This window comes from Schistocerca piceifrons, chromosome 2, assembly GCF_021461385.2.
Source record: "Schistocerca piceifrons isolate TAMUIC-IGC-003096 chromosome 2, iqSchPice1.1, whole genome shotgun sequence".
Lineage (NCBI taxonomy): Eukaryota > Metazoa > Arthropoda > Insecta > Orthoptera > Acrididae > Schistocerca > Schistocerca piceifrons.
The window spans coordinates 305,354,767-305,373,143 of NC_060139.1; the positions used below are offsets into that span (position 1 = coordinate 305,354,767).

At 41.4% G+C, this 18,377-nt stretch overlaps 1 protein-coding gene across 4 annotated transcripts in view; it reads right to left on the reverse strand.

Moving 5' to 3' along the window:
- Nucleotides 1-18,377, reverse strand: part of LOC124775109 (ATP-binding cassette sub-family C member 4-like) — a 203,973-nt gene that overhangs the window by 181,026 nt on the left and 4,570 nt on the right. The gene's annotated exons all lie outside the window — the stretch shown is intronic.

Sequence of the window (18,377 nt, forward strand, 5' to 3'; positions counted from 1 at the left end):
GTGTTAAATTATTCGCGCACATTTCTTGTTGATTTGAACGCTGTGGCAATACCGTGTTGTCTTAGTACTCTGCTGATGCGATTTGTGACTGCTTTTCGTATGGAAAAAATTCCCTCCTTAGTCCATTTCAGTAGGTCCATATCTTTTGGCATATAGTGCCCTATTTATCTGTCAGAATAACCGTTTCTACCGAAAGGAATTATTAAATCGAGATCTTCCTCCAAGTATTGTGATTCACAAGGTCCGTAACACACGTCGGCGGCAAACCGCCATCTTATACAGCGGTCTGATTACATGACACGGCCCGACCGTTACTTGGTATGCGTGTTAACAGTTCGGCTTTCTGAGCTTGTCAGAATCAAACTGCTATATGAGTCTATAGCCCCTGATATCATTAGGAGAATTAACATTAGGCTTAGGAATATGGTTTGGACCAGTGTTAAATGCTCATAAAACGAAATTTACGGACAGAAGTACCGACCGTGAAAAACTGCATTGTACATACGGCAGGCAGGCAGTAGTGTCAGATACCTTATATGAAATAGAAACTGAGCTAAGTATTCACTTGGAAAGTTGATCAGACTCATTAGACAATTCTGAGGATTATGCAAAGGGTTATCAGTCAGCGGAGGGAGGTGCTTCCAGCAAAGCTGAATGAACCTTTCCAACTGGGACACACTTGTTTGCAGCAACTGGTGGTCACATCATGCGGTTCTTTCTTCCTACAAAACTAGGTTTCTTGTCGATGGTGGTGTCATATTACAAGCAAGCGAAAATAACAGCAATCAAAGTCTACAAATAATTGGTAAAAGACTGCCATCGCAAAACTCTGTCAGACGAAAATGTAGGTAGTCGTTACTTACAAGGAAAGTATTGCGTTCGAACAAACACACCTGTATAAACTTTCGGTTACATTATCCTTACGTACTGGTCAATGTGCCGGTGTCTTTTCCTGCTATCTGTAAAAGTGCTCTAGATATCAGTACCGATGCCATTGTAGAAACCAAACGTAATGAAGGTATCCACTACAAATGAAAGTGAGGACTTTCAATAAAAGCCTCGAAGCAGTATGAGTTACTACGAAACGCACGACGAAGAAAAGCGAGTTGGTAAGATGTCGTAACTGTCCATTCTATAATATCAATGTAGAATGCCACGTCAATGACACTTTTGAAGCTGTCCACAAGTTCACCAATATCGTAATCAGTGTTCTGCCATGCGTAACGAAGTATTGGCCCATATATTTCCGCAGATGATAGACTGTAAATGACAGAATGCATTTTCGTGATAAATAATCTGTCATTCAGTTTTAGCTACATGTTAATGATACGTAATTTAATAAAGTCTGTTATTCTCTTGGTACATGTTTTACGTTGCCTGAAGGTTTTGTCCAGAGGTTGTGCATATTTTGTCCTTATAGACGAAATGATTTTTAAAACAGCTTTTCCTCCAGAGCCTTCCAGTGGTACTTTTTCATCCTTATGTCCAGACCAGGAGTCACGAAGTACTAGTAACTTGGTTGGCAAATGTGGATTGAGAACTGAAAAAAAAAAAGTCTTCAAATGTTCTTTCGTCATATTTCCGCTCACACTAGCATGTATGAAGAAATCTGGAGGGCACCGTTATTTTTTTTATTTCCTTCTATTTCCCTTGACACACGGGATCTAAACTCTCCATTTGGTTCTTAGAAAAAAGCCAATCGTACATCCATTGATATAGCGACACCCATCGCGTAACTGTGTGTCGTACTTAACCGGTTTGACATGTCCAGTCAGTGATTCTCTCCCCTTTCAGAGATAGTATGCTTTCGGAAGAAATCACATAGCTGAATCGACGCTAGTCACAGTTACACAGAAGCCATTTGGATCTTATCTGTCGTGATATGCGCGTTGACTTCAACATATCTTTGATCTGTTTTAATACTCTCTTCTTCGTCGTCCTTTTCTTTTCCTGCTTGGAGCATGGTTATGTGGCATGATATCTTTAACTCCTTTTTCAAATTAGTAATAAATTCCAGTGACGCTGGGAAGTTTGCATACCCTTGACGTCTATCTACGATTTGCTTTAAAAACTGTTACCTTGCCCGCCCAGTTAGTCGTGCAGTCTAACGGCACGAATCCGCCCGGTGGACTTGGGTCGAGGTCCGGTGAGCCGGCCAGTCTGTGGATAGTTTTTAGGTGGTTTTCCATCTCCCTTGGCGAATGCAGACTGGTTCCCCTTATTCCGCCTCAGCTACACTATGACGGCGACTGCTGCGCAAACAGTTTCTTCACGTACGCGTACACCACCATTACTCTACCATGCAAACATAGGGGTTACACTCGTTTGGTGTGAGACGTTCCCTGATGGGGGGGGGGGGGGAGTGAGGGGGGGGGGGCGGGGGCTGTACAGCACAATAACCCAGAAAGAGTGGTTCGGTGTGGGGCGACGGAGGGGTGAAGTGGTCCGCGATAGTCGTCGTAGGGTTGTGAACCACTGCGGCTGCCGCGGGGATGGAGCTTCTCCGTCGTTTCTAGGCTCCCGGTTAACATACAGTACAACACAATACCTTTACTTTTCTTTGCCACATAGGAAAGTACGCTTTTAATATTGCTTTTAGTCTTCAGTTTAGGATATCTTTTCAGGAACGTGCCCATGTGTGTTCAAGCCTCTGACGTGATAACCAACGTATATGTTCCCTAGTGTGTTGTCATCAAACACCGTGACGACACTTTCGACTTAAGCTTCTTATCAGAACAATGTTTAAATTGACTTTCACTGCTCCCATCTTTAACTTTCCGTATAGCTACAGACTGCAGTTATGTGTTAGTGTTACGTTATCAATTCCTAACCGGCGGTAATATTTTTATAGTATAATAAATACCAGAACATACACGAATTATTCGTCTTCTACACCAATACCATCTTCATGAAGAAGTGTTTGTCCTAACTTCTCAGTCAATCGCAATATATTAGCGGTTGATTACCGATCAGCGATCCATCTAAGGCTTCGCTACACAAACGCAGCTTCACATACACACTTCACCATTTCTACTAGTCTACTGACGTAGCGGCCGGCAAAGGCCTATATTCCATTGTATCTGTACGTCCCGCACTGCAAAGGCATCTAATGGATGACAGCAGAGGTTTACAGATAAACTAATATCACCGGTGCAGTGTGTTTATATTGTTGCTTTGAGGCAATTTATGGCCAGTCTTTTTGTCAGAGGTAAAAGATGTTTGTATCTCGGAGTTTAAAGACATTGGGTATCATCTAATATTGAATGTTACCCACGGATGAATGTATGGAAGATCTTATTGTACGCTTTTTGTGCTGTGATTATTTCGCCATTACTGTTTGAGTGTGTCAACTGTGGAGCCGCTATAGCCATTTGTAACACCTCTTTTGTTTTATTACTTTCATTTCTTGCTTGTATTGAACTTAAGAGTGGTACTACGGAAACAAAGAAAGCTTCATCATAGGTTTAAGAGTAGTCGAATCATAGCTGATAAGGAAAAGCTGAACGAAGCGAAAAAGAGCGTAAAGAGAGCAATGAGAGAAGCATTCAACGAATTCGAACATAAAACATTGGCAAACAATCTAAACAAGAACCCTAAAAAGTTTTGGTCATATGTAAAATCGGTAAGCGGATCTAAATCCCCTATTCAGTCATTCGTTGACCACGATGGCACCGAAACAGAGGACGACCGAAGAAAGGCACAAATACTGAATTCAGTGTTCCGAAACTGTTTCACTGCGGAAAATCGTAACACGGTCCCTGACTTCAGCCGTCGCACGGACGCCAAAATGGAAAATATTGAAATAAACGATATCGGAATTGAAAAACAACTGCTATCACTTAGTAGCGGAAAAGCATCCGGACCAGACGAGATACCCTTAAGATTCTACAGTTATTATCCTAAAGAACTTGCCCCCCTTTCTATCAGCAATTTATCGTAGATCGCTGGAAGAACGTAAAGTACCTAGCGACTGGAAGAAAGCGCAGGTCGTTCCCATTTTCAAGAAGGGTCATAAATCAGATGCGAATAATTATAGGCCTATTTCGCTTACGTCAATCTGTTGTAGAATAATGGAACATGTTTTGTGTTCTCGTATTATGACGTTCTTAGATAATACAAATCTCCATCATAACCAACATGGATTCCGCAAACAGAGATCATGTGAAACTCAGCTCGCCCTATTTGCCCAAGAAATTCACAGTGCCGTAGACACTGGCGAGCAGATTGATGCCGTATTCCTGGACTTCAGGAAGGCATTTGATACGGTTCCGCACTTACGTTTAGTGAAAAAAATACGAGCTTACGGAATATCGGACCAGGTTTGTGATTGGATTCAGGATTTTCTAGAAGAAAGAACACAACATGTCATTCTTAACGGTTCAAAATCTGCAGATGTAGAGGTAATTTCGGGAGTACCGCAGGGAAGCGTGATAGGACCTTTATTGTTTACAATATACATAAATGACTTAGTTGACAACATCGGTAGCTCCGTGAGGCTATTTGCAGATGACACGGTTGTCTACAAGAAAGTAGCAACATCAGAAGACTCGTACGTACTCCAGGAGGACCTGCAGAGGATTAATGCATGGTGCGACAGCTGGCAGCTTTCCCTAAACGTAGATAAATGTAATATAATGCGCATACATAGGGGCAGAAATCCATTCCAGTACGATTATGCCATAGGTGGTAAATCATTGGAAGCGGTAACGACCGTAAATACTTAGGAGTTACTATCCGGAGCGATCTGAAGTGGAATGATCACATAAAACAAATAGTGGGAAAAGCAGGCGCCAGGTTGAGATTCATAGGAAGAATTCTAAGAAAATGTGACTCATCGACGAAAGAAGTAGCTTACAAAACGCTTGTTCGTCCGATTCTTGAGTATTGCTCATCAGTATGGGACCCTTACCAGGTTGGATTAATAGAAGAGATAGACATGATCCAGCGAAAAGCAGCGCGATTCGTCATGGGGACATTTAGTCAGCGCGAGAGTGTTACGGAGATGCTGAACAAGCTCCAGTGGCGGACACTTCAAGAAAGGCGTTACGCAATACGGAGAGGTTTATTATCGAAATTACGAGAGAGCACATTCCGGGAAGAGATGGGCAACATATTACTACCGCCCACGTATATCTCGCGTAATGATCACAACGAAAAGATCCGAGAAATTAGAGCAAATACGGAGACTTACAAGCAGTCGTTCTTCCCACGCACAATTCGTGAATGGAAGAGGGAAGGGGGGATCAGATAGTGGTACAATAAGTACCCTCCGCCACACACCGTAAGGTGGCTCGCGGAGTATAGATGTAGATGTAGCTGGACAGGGCTCTTGACGATATACCTGAATGCTGTTTTTTGTTACCTTGTGATAAGAGGTGCGTTGTGGTAGGATCACAATATTTAATTTTGTGTATAATTCATTATTCTTATAGTCAGGTCTAGAAAGTTTAGGCTGTCATCTACTTGGTGCTTAATTGTGAAAATGATATCGTATTGGAATCTGTTTAACAATCTGTTTAACTCACGGATATTATCTTTTGTGCCACTGATTTAAATTTTGATATCTACACAATTGTAGTCGCAAATAATGATGCGGTAGTTGGCATTCAGAATCTGCTTCTAGAGTTAATTGTTGAATTTGAATTAACTGTGGGTGCGAATTCTGGTGTCTGGGAGGTATCTGTATTTTTATAGGTTGGTATTTATCTGCAGTGCAGGAGGTATAGGTACAATGGAATATAGGTCTTACGTGTCAGATGACCAAGTGTGGCTGTATCTGGAAATTTTATGTTTTGGACATGTTGCGTTAGCTCTGTTTTGCTTCTAAGTGTTCTGTTGTTACTGAAAGAGTTTCATTAGGAATTTCGTAGAGATTGTTAATCATGAACTGAAGGTTTTCATGGCCGGTATTTGCGTTACGACATTTGTTGTATTGACAATAGGCCTTGGTACAAGTCCTAACTTTTCGTCTTCCAGTGCTGGAAGCTTCGTCAGAGGCTTCAACGACACAGAAAGCAGTTGCCTTCTCAAACAAGCTCAGCAAGCCGAATTTTTTTAGGTGTATCCCCATAACGCTTGGTTCCTAACGTCATCAGACCGCAGTCCAACATGGCGGAGTCGCGTCGACATGTATTAAGGAGTTTATAGTGGGGAAGAGTTGGCACTGTTTCTTCTATTTAGAACTACAGCACACAACTTGTCTAATTTCAGTCCTTCACCTTTTCTGTTGAAATTGCTTTGTGCATTTGAATTTTGATGGCCCTCTGTAGCCTACGTGCTAGCGTAGTGGTGGTTAGGGAAACTGTCAGGGAAACTGAATTGCACAATCTGCTTCTGCTGCTTTTCTGTCTTGCCCAGGCGACAACTGCTTGTGTTCCTTTAAGGTGGGTAACAGTGCCTCTTTTGTGGTTTCTATAAACATTGGAAAGAAAGAGCAAGGCATTTTATACACCGAAGTCGTTTCTCTGACACTGTGGTTTTAATAAACTCTTGCTATGCTGAAATGTAATCAGAGGCCATAGAAATTCAAAAGTACAAGTTCCATAACCTACCGTTGTGACGACAAATATAAACACTTCGATGTGCTGATGTGGTTTAACACTGCAACTGCTTCCGTAGACACTGAAGCCTGAATGTCTCCAGCAATGGAAGACGAAAAGTTAGGCCTTCGATCACGTACTAATACCCATAACCGACAAAAAAGCTTTGTTTGGAGTCTGAATGTTGGATTGTTCTTAATTCATTACATCTCTGATGGTGATTTCATTTTGTGGACTTTTGGTTCTCACCTGAGTGGAAATGCTTGACGTCTCATTGATTCAATGTTTATTGCTTCTTGAGTGGTTATTAGGACATTCATGTTATTCGAAATGTATTTAATTACCCGTTGGGTTCTGGCTGTTGGGTCCTTAGGTATTTCTGTATTATTGTTGCCATGTAAGAAGTCTGAAGTTTTCTCCTCTGTATATTGTTCAATTCATACGGTCGTATTGATCTTGTCAACTTTTACAATTGTTGCGTTATATGCATTTAATTCAGTCTTACAGCGTCTTCTCTTTTCTTGTGTGCGCGGAGTGGTTTTAGCATCTCATCTAAAATTGATTTTGCTGTAGTCTGTTTTTCTGTCAATTTGCTTGTGATGGGTGAAGGTTGAAATCTGAGTGACCCTGCTGATGAACTTACCTCGGTTCTTTTCGTCCAGCGGAGTTTAAGTGTGTTTAATACTCTTGCTGAGTAGTGACCTTTTTTCTGCAATGAATATTACGTCAGTATTGTTGAGGAAATGTGTGAATCCAACTTTGGAGGTAACTTGCTTGAAAAGATTGATTTTTTTTTTTCCTGTATGTGGTTTTCATTTTCTGCATAATGGATTCAGTGAACTTACTAACCTTCAGTACTTTAGTGATATTTCAATCGGTGAAGCAAAAATCCTTATACTAACAACGCGTTACAAAGCCGTGTATTGATCGTTTTTTCACGTAAAGTTCTTGAGTTAGTTTTCCTCCTATCGTTTCCGCACGTTTTCCAATTATTTATTTGCGGTGGCTCTGTTCGTTTTGATGTCTTGTTATTGTTGGTAACATTTTATGCAAGTTATCATAAAGGATGTTACCAACTACTTCTAGATTAGAATGTCAACGACCATGGGCGCCCTAACGAGTATCAACGTCGTATTTCGTCAGAAACTTGATGACGTTAGTCAATGTTTCAACTGATTCCAAAATAAACATTCGTTGACAGTTTTCAGTAGATTTATAACGTTACCAGGAAAACATTGTGACGATTTGGGCTAAATGTACTTTCTACATTGTTTTTTTATATCAGTTGCCCAATTTTACAGGCGCAGCTCACTCAACAAAGAGTAGAATGAGGAAATGAAATATTTAGAAAATAAAATTAAATTCCGCGCCTGGAACGTACAGAGTTCATATGGAACAGTACAGAGGAATCCGAAGTGCAGTATAAGTAAAACTGAAATTAACTGAGCCTTTGGTGATAGTAAGGTCGTTCTATTCACTTGATGAGCTCTTACGACAAGTGACTGAGCAGTGATAAACGATGGCCAGCAAAGAACCAAGCTAGTTGCATAATGAGCAACGCATAGAAAATTATGCACCTTCGTAACAAAAAATGAAAGATATCATGTGGGAGGAAGAATTACTTTTATTTGCTGTAATCGTACGCGAAGGCAGCACGCTAAGACAAACTATCTCAAAGAGATGAGCAAGGTGAGAATACTTATATATATATATATATATATATATATATATATATATATATATATATATATATATATATATATATATATATATACAAATCTGAGAAACGTTGTAACAGGATCATATGTATTTTACAATAGTGTTTTATAACATAAATTTCAAGACTACCCTTTCACCAGAGTTGACTAAAAATTTAAGGAATCAAGGAATGCAAGGTGGAACGAATGAAAAATGACGGTTTAGACACAGCATTTGGTCAGATTGGAGTGTGAAGGGAGACTAAGTGCTCGTTCATTCATAATGGAAATAAATTTGTGTGTTTTGAATTAGGACCCTCTCGGAGACTTTATTGGCTTGTGTATTTACCAACACCAAGTATGTAACAGTATGGTCAATGAAACAGCGGTGAACGTGATCTTTGGAATGGTGGTAGGTTCATTGCAGGTATCAAATGTGGCGAGTAGGAGTATGTTGTAACGCACAAAACTTCAGCGCTGAGACAATACGACAATGAATGCTGTCCAAGTCTTCTGCTTCTGAACCCACAAGTCTCAGGGGGGGGGGAGGGGGGGGGCGAATGTGAGATCAGCAGCAACTGGTGCCCTGTTACACACTAGTCCGAAGCCACAGTACCGACAAGAGAAGCGATCATAACAACTGCAACATCGATCCGTGTGGTGCAGTAATTTGGCACGAATCCCCGCTGCGGACGTTCCTTGTTGCCACCCAGTAGGGACTGGGAGAACATCTTGTCCCGTCCCCCTCGGAGCCATATCAGCTCTCGCATTTCGCTTACTGGGCACCGTAACATTCTTCTCCTCTTCCCCTCCCCTCCCCCAGCCCCAACACCGGTCATTAGCTGGGATGCACCGTTCAGCATTTTCCTCGCGCGTGGCATCAGAGCTGACAAAATTAGCCGCGTTACCGAACGTTTCCACAGTGGTCTCGAATCCACAGCTATGCATAATTACGAACACTAGAGCACTTATCGAAAACCTACGCCAAAAAGTAGTAACCTACGTCATATTTTGTAGATGATAAATTTAAGATAAACAGAAACAATGCGTAAATTTTGTTTAAATAAATAAAAGATCTGCTTGAAAGGTTTTATGAGAGGACGGTGCATTATTTTCTCTCAAATACAGCATTGCAAGACTGTTTTCTAATCCGTGAGCATAATCTCCATTAGCCGTATTGCACATAATGTCACAGTATCAGTCCTTGCACGATGCGGTTGTTTCAAAATTTTGTTTTGCTAAAAGTTGAGCTAACGGAAAAGCTAATTGAAAATCACACGTGAGCCATGGAGAACTTTGTTCGCAAGCTGCTTGTGAAACTAAGTGAAATATAGTAAAATTAGTGTTTAATAGTCGTGCATTATCCACTAATCTCAGCCAAAGTATTCAGTTTGGAAAAATGATCATTTATCTTCGCTTAATTGAGAATGAAGCAGCTGCTAGCTATGGTGGTGCTGAATCTGTCACTTCACTCCTCGAGTCAGCTTACTGAATGTGAAGAGCGGCACGTCTGATATATCTCAGTTATCCCATTCCTTTCACGAAACTTGGAAAGAAGACTGTCATTAAGCCTCCATAAGCGCTCTAACATCAAATTTTTCCTGTTGTTGCAATTTCGTTGTAATTATGTGGAGGAAGTACTACCTTTCCTATTTCTAACATTAGATATCAAGATTTTAATAGTTAACCTATCCATGATACACTGTGCTTTTCTTGTAATGTCTGCTACTGCAGTGATAAGCATCTCCGTAACTAACTCGCCCTTATTTAACGAACCCCAGACAAAACGCGCTGCTCCTCTTCGGGACTTCTCTTTCCCACTATTAGACCCACCTGGCAGCAGTTCCAAACTGAAAAGCGATACTCCAGAACTGATCTAACTAGTTTTTGTTGAGCCTCTTTTTACGAATCAGTTACATCTACTTACAATTAATCTAATGAATCTCAACTTGACAGACTAATTCCTATATCTTATTTTAAGCCGTCGTTTCTATTTAAGTGATCTGGTTGGATACTCCTATATATTTCTCGATTATTCCTGTTTCCAGTGATTTATCGTCAAAAGTATTAGGTTGGTGTATAAGCTAGTAGCGTTTTTCCGAAGTTTAATAAACAAGAGGTACACGTAACAGAGACTTCAGTCAACAATATATTCTCCTTCAATACTTACAACAATATGCCAACGCTGAGGTAACTTTTCGATTCCACGAGTGTAGAAATAACGTTCTTTTGAGGCGAAGAATTCATCGAGCCCTGTTTTGAGCGCATTTTTATGCGGAAAGGAAGTTCTTTCAAGGAAGATCAATAGAGACCGGAAAAGGTGAAAATCTGAGGGCGCAAGGTGAATAATGTGGGTGTGGAATGACTTCCCAACACAAATCCTGAAGAGTTTTTTGTCAGTCTAAGAGAATGCGGGCGGGCTTTATCGTGGAGTAGCATCACTTGGGGTTGTCTGCCTGATCGCTGTTCTTGGAGTGCGTCTGCAAGACATTTCACAGGTTGACAAATGTCATCAGTGATGCAATTCATAGTACGCCACACCGTCTGTTACACCAGATGCATATCATCATCTTTTATGGATGCGCGCAGGTCCTTGTAAGGGGCGTTGCTGATTTGTTTGGGCTCAACCGTTCCTTTCTTTTCCTTATATTAACATGAAGACACCATTTCTCGTCGCCAGTAACGATACAGGATATGAATGATCGGTGTTGTTCACGAGCCAACTGATGACAAGCAAGCAGAGATGCGCAGATGGCCACCCGCTGATTTTTATGATTTTGGTTTAGAGCGTGCAGTACCCATGCACCCGATTTTTGAACCTTCCTCACTGCACGCAAATGTCGCCGCACGATAGTGAAATGATCACAGTTTCTCACACTTGCCGGTTCTAGAGTACACTGATGTAGATAAGTTTAGATGTATGCGCTTAAACAATTTCTTCAAACGGCGAAGGTCTTACTGAACGTGGAGAGTCATTAACACCAAAACGAACCTCCCTAAAACCATTTGATAGTTTTGCTCTGTCCAATGGCATTACCCCCACACACGGCGCAAATGTTTCTGGACGCCTCCACTGCTGTCACCCCTTTATTGAACGGAAACAGAAGAATAACTTCTCCACTTGGAACTCCGCTTTATAGTGGCCATAGCTCCACTCATTATCTCAAAATGGCAATATGTAAACTCATATGGTAACAGTCAATTATAAATAAAAATGACAATAAATAAATAAATAAATAAATAAGCCCTTAGCAATCGGAATACCAACATGCAAAACAAAAACACTTTGAACTTATGCACCAACCTAATATAACCTTACAGTAATGAGTCTTTCTGCTTATTTACGGGCAAAGCAATAAATTTACTTCTATAGAGTGTTCCCCACAAGTATGCATTACTGCATATACCTTGTTCAATGTTTCTACGTCACTCGTGAATATATTTTTCTCAGACCGAGGATTAATTTGTATTACTCTGATCACAGAAATTTACTTCCTAAGACTGCTCCGACTACGTACGGCAAGAAGCTTGTAGCTAGGTGGTATGGTGACCGAAACGCATTAGGACTTCCCGGTATCTGTAGTTTCGTCATCGACAATTAGTAGGCGGACTCGCGGTTTGCCCGATGTCCGAGCTTTGGCCGTAAAACCGCTAGCGTCGACCAGCACTGCAAAACAACAGTGGTAGTTGTTGACCCTAATGTGTGTGGGCAATTTCCTGGTGCATACACTGTTACTGAACCAAACCGAGGCGTTAGTACGATAGCCTGAAGACGAACAGATAGGAGGGGACGGAGCAAGGAAATAAAATTTAGGGTGGACAATGTTTTGGGGTCAACTGATGCCGACGTTGCACACGTCGGCATCATCGTACCTTCCGTTGAGTTCGTACCCCGTCCTCCTACGGATACTACATGGGAGATCATAGAAAGCAAATGTAAAATCTGCACTAAGTATTATTTGTTAATATCAGCAACTAATGTTAGATGCGCTTCCACAAGAGGAGTAAATCCGTGGTACATGTTAAACATTTGTCAAACAGAGAGCGCTAAATTCAGATCGTTTGCTGACGATAATGCTGCCTTCATAAAATTATCATTGCTAAAAATCTGTACGAAGAATTCGTATGGCATAACTCGCTCTGTTTATCCATGAGACCCAAAGATGTAGCGCAGTGGGTAGCACACTAGATTCGCATTCGTGAGGACGACGGTTCAAACCTGCGTCCAGACATCCTGGTTTAGATTTTCCGTGATTTCCCAAGATCTCTTCAGGCAAATGCCGGAATGGTTCCTTTGAATGGGCACGGCCGACTTCCTTCCCCATCCTTCCCTAATCCGAAGGGACTGATTACCTTGCTGTTTGATCCCCTCCCCCGCATCAACCAACCAACCAAACCAACCAACCTTGACTTTCCGAAGCATTTTCGAGCAGTTGCGCACTCTTGTCTACAGAACGAATTGCAAGTGCACGAAGTATCAGTCCCGCTTTGTAATTCGCTTCAGGTCTTCCTAGCGGATACAACACGTCGTTCTTTAGCGGGAGAGATCGTCAAACATAAAATTAATATCGGAAGGACCCAACAGCTTGGACTGCGTTCACTGTTCACGATATGCAGATACAGTCCGAAGCTCCGGAGAGACGTGGAACGACTAAGTGAAGCTAGCTGTTGGGAAAGCAGATGCTAGAATAATTTTGTTGCAAGAATCTTCGGAAAATGTAATTCACCCACGAAAGAAGGAGTTTCCAAAATGCTCGTTCAATCAAATCCTGCTCGTCAGTTTGGAACCCTTACAGGGTCAGTTTGTGAAGTGGGAGACCAAAACAAGAGAGGTTCGTTTTGCAACGGATTTGTTTAGTGACAGCTTCACTGAAAACCATGGTAGCCACCAGACAAGCGTTGTGCAGCAACGAGAGATTTACTATTAAAATTGAGAGACCTTACTTTCCAAGGAAAGTTAAGCAACATCTTACTTTCTTCTTACATGTATTTCACGAAATGATCATGAAGCATCACAGAAATTAGAGTGCATGCTCTTTACTGGTACTTTTTCCTTTCCGCGAGCCATTCACGGATGTAGCAAAATCTGCAAGTAATTATAGTTGATAACGAAAGTACCCACCGTCACAGCTGTAAGGTAGATAATGGATTATAAATGTATATATAACGCATTTAATGTGGATAAATACGAAATAGTGAGTATAAACAAAACAGGGTATCCACTAGCAAACAACACGTGTTCAGCATTTGACGTGTTATGGCGATTAAGCATCTAAGGAGCATAGCTCTAATGCAGTACAACTGTAATATTAAAAAGAGGTGACTGTTAATGTTTACTTAAGATTTACGAAACACATTGCCTGTTTTCAAATTACGATCAAATACTATGGAGCTTTATCATGAAGTAACGAAGGGATGTTAAAGCATAAAATTAGTGGCGAGAAACAGAATGGGGATGCCACGCAAATTTCAAGAATCTCTTGAAGAAACAATAGGCATTAGTCGCGAAATCTCTTCAGGAACACGTTCAGAGTGATTCTGCTGACACCCTCGAGTATTTTATGCAACGCCTATGTGGACAGCTGATGACGGTCGAAGGAGAGACGATATAAAATGTAGACTGGCAATGGCAAGGAAAGCATTTCCGAAGAAAAATTTGTTAACGTCGAGTATAGATTTAAGTGTCAGGAAGTCGTTTCTCAAAGTATTTGTATGGAGTGTAGCCATGTATGGAAATGAAACGTGGACGATAAATAGTTTAGACAAGGAGAGAGCAGAAGCTTTCGAAATGTGGTCTACAGAAGAATGCTGACGATTAGATGGGTAGATCACATAACCAATGAAGAGATACTGAATAGAATTGGAGAGAAGAGAAATTTGTGGCACAACTTGACTAGAAGAAGGGATCGGTTGGTAGGGCATATTCTGAGGCATCAAGGGATCACCAATTTATTATTGGAGGGCAGCGTGGATGGTAAAAATCGTAGACGGAGACCAAGAGATGAATACACAAAGCAGATTCAGAAGGATGTAGGTTGCAGTAGGTACTGGGAGATGAAGCAGCTTGCACAGGATAGAGTAGCATGGAGAGCTGCAAGCTGCATCAAACCAGTCCCTGGACTGAAGACCACAACAAAAAAATGTGGGCAGCACAAAGGATACACAGAAGTAGTATTAAATGCCATTTCAGTGCTTTAGAGTGATTTAGATGTAGCGGTAGGGCGATGGATGGCTCTGAACGTGATAAGACATCGAACAATTATTTCAGCAACTTTTTCAGCATAGAGTTAACGGAATTCACCCATGGACCTATCTAATTCTAGGAAAGACAGTGATCGATCAAAAATTAGACTCCCATGCTAGACATTGTGATAGGCGGTATAATAGACGACTGTTGATGTTTTGAACAACACTTGAGCAAAAGTCTTCTTAGACAGTGAGGTAGTGCACAGTTTTCTTCTGCATGGGCAGACGAGTCGCTTCTGCTGCGATGCAACTTCCTCTTCACTAAATGCGTTGTACAAGGCGAACGCCAGTAGTACTGTTAATTGGGATAAACGCATGACAGTTAAGTAATAAGATTACCGCATGCTCAAATCCGTTTCTTACTCTGAACATAGTTTTGACAGGTCCATATCGTTAGAACATTTACCTTTCATGGACGACATGTACATCAACACACAACAAGCCATCCGAAGGCGTGTATCAGAGTGTACTTCTGATACCAGGAACTGATCTCCCCCCTCCTTCCCTCTTCCACGCGCTAATAGCGCTTGGGAAGAATGAGTATCGGTACGCTTCTGTATCAGCTCTAATTTCACCAATTTTCTCATCGCCGTCATTCCGCGAGATGTATGTGGGAGGAAGCAATGTGTTGTCCGATTTTCTTGGAAACCACTCTCTCGAAATTTCAATAGTAAACATCTCCCCGATGCACACAGTCGCATGTAGCGTCTTCCAAAGGAGTTTTCGTTGAAAATCTCTGTAACGCTATCGAGCAGACTAAACAATACCGTGACGAAATGCGCCGTCCTTCATTAGATTCTGGGTACCATCCCATGATAAGGATCCAACAATGATGAACAGTGCTCAAGAATTGGTCAAGAAAGCGCCTTGGCCGCTTCTTTAGTGGATGAGTTACATTTCCTTGAGATGCTTCCTATGAATCTCAGTCTGGGATCTGCTTTCCCTACCATTTTTATACGGTCTTTCTACTTGAAGTCTCACTAGATGGTTACTCGTAGATATTTTGCGAAAGATACTGTTTCCAGCAATTTTTCATCAATAGTGTAGTTGTACAGTAGTGGATTTCTTTTCCTATGTGTGCGCAGTATCTCAGTTTTCTTTATGTCAGCTGCCAGAGCTTACACCATTCATCAATCCTCTACAGGTTATTCTGCAAATCGATACGGTTTTCTGGCGTCTCTACTTCCCTGCGGACAACTGCATCATCTTCGAACAGTCAGAGTATCCGATGCATTCTAATACATCATTTAGGTACTCATAAGTCTCACTCAGGAACTGTAAACAAAGAAACGGAAGGCGTATCAATTCTGTGAATGAAATATTTATGTGGACATCCCATCCGTTAAAATCTGGAACCTAGTATTCAATTTAGTCGTTTACTTCAGTTCCAAGGAAAATAGCGTGCTTTCACTGTGCTCAGTGACGAAATTTAAGAACTTTCGTTTCCGCTGAACGTAAGGTAAGAGCTGCAGGTAATCTCGAGCCTCAAACAGCACGTGATTTCTACAGGACGCTCTGATGGGCTTATGCCGTTTTCTTATCAGAAATTTTAGCATTGTAGAGATGTCATATGTAGCTTCATATAGGAAACTTCCATTGCTGTAAGGTGAGATTTTTTAACGAATAAAGTCTCACTCACTTTGGTAAACGAAATGATTGTTCATTTCGTCGAACCGCACCACGAATATACGTGCGTATGCAATATTCGCTTTTTCTGTTGCTATTATTGTCTATATACCCGTGGATTTTGTGATGTTGCGGCAGAGAAATCGTTACACTTTATGAGTGTTGCATTAAAATAACCTTAGAAAGTTTCCAGACACCTCGCAAAATATTTATGAGCAAGAATTGTAGAAACTGGTATGCACATTTTGGCGCTTTATATTAACAAATTGTAAGTATCAACGCTTTGTATATCACAGAACAAAAAATACTTAATTCAAGTTCAAAATGGTTCAAATGGCTCTGAGCACTATGGGACTTAACTACTGAGGTCATCAGTCCCCTAGAACTTAGAACTACTTAAACCTAACTAACCTAAGGACATCACACACATCCATGCCCGAGGCAGGATTCGAACCTGCGACCGTAGCGGTCACGCGGTTCCAAACTGACGCGCTTAGAACCGCACGGCCACACCGGCCGGCTACTTAATTCAAGTATTGGATGTATTTCACACCTTAAGATCAGAATATAAAGCGCCAAAATGTACATACCAGTTTCTACAATTCTTGCTCGTAAATATTTTGCGAGGTGTCTGGAAACTTCCTAAGGTTATTTTAATGCAACACTTCAACGCAGAAACGGTCTCGTCAGAAATGGAAACGCAAAGCGTCGTTCGACACAAGGTCTAATGCACGGATCGATAGAGGAATCCCTCGCAGCCATTCTGGAGCAAGGTCGCAGCGGAGGTGGTTCGTGTCTGTCTTCCGGTTACCTCGCATGCTTTGTCAAGACGAAATCTGCAGCCACGGTGGTTGTGATGTATAAAGGGCAGCGAAAGGTAATTCTTTCAGACCTGATTTTTCTTGGAGGAAGGAAAGTTTTTGTTGGTGTGGTAATGCTCTTAGATGATTTTTAATGATTTTAGATGAAAGACTTATACAATAATATGTATCAGTTTTCAAAACATACTTTGTACCTTTTGCTTCATTTTATGAACTAAATTAACTAATTACAAAATGAAATGATCGTATGGCATTGTTGGCAGGGAGGCCCCCATTCAGGGGAGTTCGGCCGCCGTGTTGCAAGTCCTTTCTAGATGACGCCATTACAAAAGCTTCTCTATTAAAATTAATAGTAAAATGATCAATAATTACCATGTAAATTAGCAACAATATTCAATTACACAGTGGAATATAACGAACAAACCACATCCGTGTATTCTGATGGTTACGAGCTGCTGCGCACAGCCGCATTGACTTGCTGACATCTTCATAGTCATGCCTAAAAGCTGGCAGCACTTGCGCATGATGAAAACATTAAACATTCACAAATGTATACCTCAGGTTTCCGTCGGGAAAAATACTTCCGTTGCAACTAAGACACAGTAAAAGTTAATGGACATGACTGTGCCCAGATAGCCTGAAAGAGTTAAGCTGGCACACTTTCCTGACCAAAAACGTGCAAACGCCTACCTAACCATCAGACTGATCTAGGACGCTACGAAATGAGCTACAGTCTTAAAGCTGGCAGATGTCTGCTGATTTATCGTTCTTAAGTACCACTGATATGCTATACACCACCAACAGCGAGTTAATTATGCACGAAGTGACGCTCACTTGCTCTGACGTAAGGAATGAAATGACGATTTAACCTTAACGTCTCGTCTCGTGGTGATAAGAGATGGAACACAAGCTCGAATTGGGCAATGATGGGGAAGGAAGTTGGACGTACCTTTTCAAAGGAACCACTCCGCCATTTACCTTAAGCGAATTAGGGAAATCGCAGGTGACCTTACATCTGGATGGTTGGGATTTAGACCGGTCTCCTCATGAATAGGAGTCTAGTATCTCGTCTTGATTTAAATATTCGCGGGAGTGCACCGGAGGACAAGAACTGAGATTGGCGTTAAGAGAATTTGCACATTGCCAACCACAGAGAATCTGTTGTCGGATGTAATTAAATCTGTTGTCGGATGTAATTAAGTTAATTCTCCCAAAACGTCTTACGTGGCGTTCACCTGTGCACTTTGGAAGGTCCGAACTATGATCTACATTGACACTCCGCGAACCACCGAGAAATGCATGGCAGAGAATAGGTGCCATTCTACCAGTTATTAGGGTTTCTTCCCGTTCCATTCACGTATGGGGTGCGGGAAGAATGACTGAATGCCTTGTGCGTGTTGCAGTTATTGTAGTCTTGTCTTCAGGATCTCTAAGTGAGCGATATGTAA